Source organism: Hevea brasiliensis, chromosome 4 (genome assembly GCF_030052815.1).
Source record: "Hevea brasiliensis isolate MT/VB/25A 57/8 chromosome 4, ASM3005281v1, whole genome shotgun sequence".
Lineage (NCBI taxonomy): Eukaryota > Viridiplantae > Streptophyta > Magnoliopsida > Malpighiales > Euphorbiaceae > Hevea > Hevea brasiliensis.
In genome coordinates, this window is record NC_079496.1 from 9497529 (window position 1) to 9502216 (window position 4688).

Consider the following 4688-nt stretch of genomic DNA (forward strand, 5'->3'; position numbering starts at 1 on the left):
TTACTTTTGATTCTGGAGTAAGGGTTGTAATATTTGAGATATTTTGTGGATTTTGATTGGGTAATCCATATTTTGAGGTCTTAATGAGTTTTATTCATTTCTTGTATGCTTAATGACATGCTTAGTGTAGGATCCCATTAAGTGATGTTCATAATCCATGGTTGAAGCACCGAAAGGAGAAGGCCTTGTGATAGATAATCAAGAAATTGGACTTAATTAACTTTGACATAGACATAGGCTAAGGATTAAGAGGATTCACAGATTAATTAAAGAATTTAATGGGTCTTAATTAATTCTAACTCCACGAAAGTAGGATTAGTTTGATTAAGGCACTCTTTGTCTCACTCGAAAGGGAATTCAAAGGATTTAAGAATTAATCTCCTTAAAACCCATAAGTTTCATAAGATTGGATAACCAATTTAAAATCCCAAAATAGCTCGAATATGAAATCCCGAACTCCTAATCGCTTTTTACCATTGTTAATTTCTAATCGAATTTAATCACTTGTCATTTTGAATATTGCCATATTTGAACTTGCTTATTTCAATTTGATGCAATTTTAGTTTAATTAATACATTGTTGAATAGAATATTGATTTTGCACATATAGATTTCACACTCCATTACCCATCAATTCATTACTTTAATTTCATAAATACTTCGATTTAGTCAACTTTTATATCAAAAATTCAATCATTAACATGACTCCTCGTGGGATCGATATCTTTTCTATACTACTTGTACGACCCGTGCACTTGCGGTAGGGACGCATCAAGTTTTTGGCACCGTTGCCGGGGAGTTGTTTGTTTAAGATTGAATTCTTGATTATTTTAGTTGTTTTTAGTTTTATCTTTGTTATCTTTTCATTTTGTGTTTGTTTATTCTTTTTCAGGTACTTTTAATCTTTTATGAGAAGAGCTAGAAGCTCAAGTGACACAACCTTATTGTTCAATCCAGAAATTGAGAAATTTTGTAAGGCCAACAAGAAAGAAACCAGAAAAAGAAAGGAAGCTTTGAGAGAAACCGAAATTAAAGCAGACATGGCTGATGAAAGAGTTAGAATTGGTGTTGGGAATGCTGGAAATGGTCAAAACAATAAAAATGAAGCCCAAGGTGAAGAAGTTGTTAATGCAAACGTGCCTAGGGGAAGTATGATGGATCATGCTTTTCCACGTTTTGATGACTTGAGAGAGAGCATAGCAAGACCAAGAATTGATGCAAATAGCTACAAGATGGATTTTGGAGTTCTTCAAATGATTCAAAATTCTCAATTTGGAGGACATCCTTCTGAAAATCCACACACACATCTGAAGAAGTTTGCTATGATCTGTGACATGCAAAAACAACCTGGAGTGTCTGATGATGCAGCAAGATTGAAGCTATTCCCATTCTCTTTGAAAGATAGAGCATTGGATTGGCTTGATTCTTTACCTCACAACTCCATTACAAATTGGGAGCAACTCACTGATGCATTTCTTGCACAATATTTTCCACCTGGAAAAACTCAAGAGTTGAGGAATCAAATGACAGCTTTCAGACCAAGAGAGGATGAAACTCTATATGAGTCATGGATGAGATGGAAAGAATTAGAGAGATTATGCCCACATCATGCCATTCCAAAATGGATGATAAACCAGAATTTTTACACAAATGTCACTCCTGCAATTAGAGGGATTATTGATGCTCAAACAGGAGGGGAATTTATTATGAAGCATGAAGATGAAGCTTATGAGCTATTGGAGAAAATTGCAAAGAATACTCATCTTTGGAGTAGTCCAAGAGGACCAGCTCTAACTCAAAAGAGGCAAGCTGCTGGAATGTATGATCTTGATCCATTCAACATGATTAATGCAAAGTTTGATGCACTTACAAATGTCCTTGCTAAGAAGATGGAAGACTTGAGTATGTTGGTTAGTTCATCATCATCAGCTGGAAGTTCATAACAAGTGGCTTATGCAGAGGGAACTACCAGCTGTGGAGTAGATTATGGAGAACAAGCAGCATATGTTAGTAATTATGGAAACAAGCAAATGGGGAATCCTTACTCTCAAACTTACAATTCAAATTGGAGGAATCATCCCAACTTTTCATGGGGAAATTAGCAAAATCAAGTTCAAAATCAGAATTTTCAACCACAACAGCAACAAGGAGTTCCATATCAGCAAAATAGGCAACCATTGCCTAATTTTCAGCAGAAAAATATGAACCCTCCGCCAAAACAGCAAGAACAAAATTCCACCACTGAAGCTTTATTACAACAGATTCTTGCTAACCAAAACAAGCATGATGAGGAAATGAGAGAGATGAAAGCGAGGCTGGAACAGATGCAAACACACAACAGAATGCTGGAAAACCATATTGCACAACAAGCATCTTCCTCAAGTGCTAAATCTTTTGGAAAGCTTCCAAGTCAACCAGAAAACCCAAGAGAGCAGTGTCAAGCTATTACTTTAAGAAGTGGGAAAATTATAAATGATGAGAAGAGTGAAAACAGTGAGAAGAGAGAAAATGAGAAAGCAACTGATGAGAGTGAAAAACAAGAGAGTGCAGAAAAATGTAAAGAGAAAATTGAAGAGAAGGAAGAGAAATATATACCTCCTGAACCCTACAAGCCACAGCTTCCCTTTCCACAAAGATTTCACAAAGCCAAGCTTGATAAGCAATTTGGAAAGTTCTTAGAGGTTTTGAACAAACTTTACATAAATGTGCCTTTTGTTGATGCTCTTTCACAAATGCCCTCTTATGCAAAATTCTTGAAAGAAATTCTCTCAAACAAGAGGAAACTTGAAGATGATGAAACTGTAGCTTTGACAGAAGAATGTAGTGCTATCCTCCAAAGGAAACTTCCTCCAAAGCTTAAGGATCCAGGGAGTTTTTCAATTCCATGCCACATAGGGGAATCATGTTCTACAAAAGCTTTATGTGATTTAGGGGCTAGTGTTAGCCTTATGCCCCTTTCCATTTATGAGAAGCTCAATATGGGAGATCTAAAGCCAACCCATATTTCTCTTCAGTTAGCTGACAGATCAATCAAGTATCCTGAAGGGATTTTGGAGAATGTGCCTCAAGGTTGGGAAGTTCTACATACCGTTGACTTTGTCATCTTGGACATGGAGGAAGATTTTAATATTCCAATTATCTTGGGAAGGCCTTTCACAGCTACAGGAGCATTGATTGATGTGAAAGGAGAAAAGCTGACTCTTAGGGTTGGTGAAGAGCAATTGGTTTTCAATATTAATAACACTATGAAAAAGCATCATTCTGAAGCTGATACTTGCTTGAGAGTTGATATCATTGATGAGCTGGTTGAAGAACACTTCAGAAAGAAATATCCAGAAGATCCACTTGAAAATTGTTTGGTTCATGGAGGAGGCATAGACTATGACAACCCTCATGTAGCTGCATATGCTCAACACTTAGAGGGAAGTCCACCATTCATTTCTGCTCCAGTTTTTCAACTCACACAAAAGGAAAAAGCAGAATTTAAGCAACCATCATTCAAGGAAGAAGATGCACCTAAGGTAGAACTTAAGCAACTTCCTTCTCAGCTCAGGTATGAATTTCTTGGCACTAATAACACTTATCCAGTAATTGTAAATGCAAATTTGAGTACTTTAGAGGCTGATAAGTTGTTAAGAGTGTTGAGACAATTTAGAAAAGTCTTAGGATACACCATAGATGACATTAAGGGAATAAGCCCACACTTTTGCATGCATAGAATCATCTTGGAAGAAAATTGTAAGCCATCTATTGAACATCAGAGGAGGTTGAACCCAAATATGAAAGAAGTTGTTAAAAAGGAAATTTTGAAGTTGCTTGATGCAGGGATCATATACCCTATCTCGCATAAGACTTGGGTGAGCCCAGTACATGTTGTCCCAAAAAAGGGTGGAATGACAGTTGTCAAAAATGAAAATAATGAATTAATTCCCACTAGAATGGTGACTAGTTGGCGAATGTGCATAGATTACAGAAAATTAAATGTTGCCACTAGAAAAGATCATTTTCCACTTCCCTTCATTGATCAGATGTTGGAAAGACTAGCTAGGCATTCTTACTTTTGCTATTTAGATGGATATTCAGGTTTTTTTCAAATCCCTATCCATCCAAATGATCAAGAGAAAACCACTTTTACTTGTCCATATGGAACCTTTGCTTATAGGAGGATGCCATTTGGGTTATGTAATGCACCAGCCACTTTTCAAAGGTGCATGATGGCAATCTTCTCAGATTTCATTGAAGACATAATGGAGGTTTTTATGGACGATTTTTCTGTTTATGGATCTTCATTTGATATATGCTTGGCTAACCTTTCTAAAGTTTTGCAGCGATGTGCAGATACTGACCTTGTGTTAAACTGGGAAAAGTGTCATTTCATGGTTCAGGAAGGGATAGTGCTTGGACATTTGGTGTCTAACAGAGGAATAGAGGTTGATAAAGCCAAAGTTGAAGTGATAGAGAAGATGGCTCCTCCTACCAATGTCAAAGGAATTCGAAGTTTCCTAGGACACGCCGGGTTCTACAGACGCTTTATCAAGCATTTTTCTAAAATAGCCAAACCTTTGTCTAATTTGTTAAGTAATGATACACCATTTATATTTGACCAAGAGTGTTTGGATGCCTTTTGCAGGTTGAAGCAAGCTCTTATCACTGCACCAATCATGCAACCACCTGATTGGAGCCTACCTT

At 36.8% G+C, this 4688-nt stretch overlaps 1 non-coding gene across 1 annotated transcript; it reads right to left on the bottom strand.

Moving 5' to 3' along the window:
- Positions 1 to 1506: 1506 nt before the first annotated feature.
- Positions 1507 to 1614, bottom strand: LOC131179779 (small nucleolar RNA R71). Its single transcript, XR_009148665.1, has one exon. It is a non-coding gene; the product is annotated as a small nucleolar RNA R71 (small nucleolar RNA).
- Positions 1615 to 4688: the final 3074 nt, after the last annotated feature.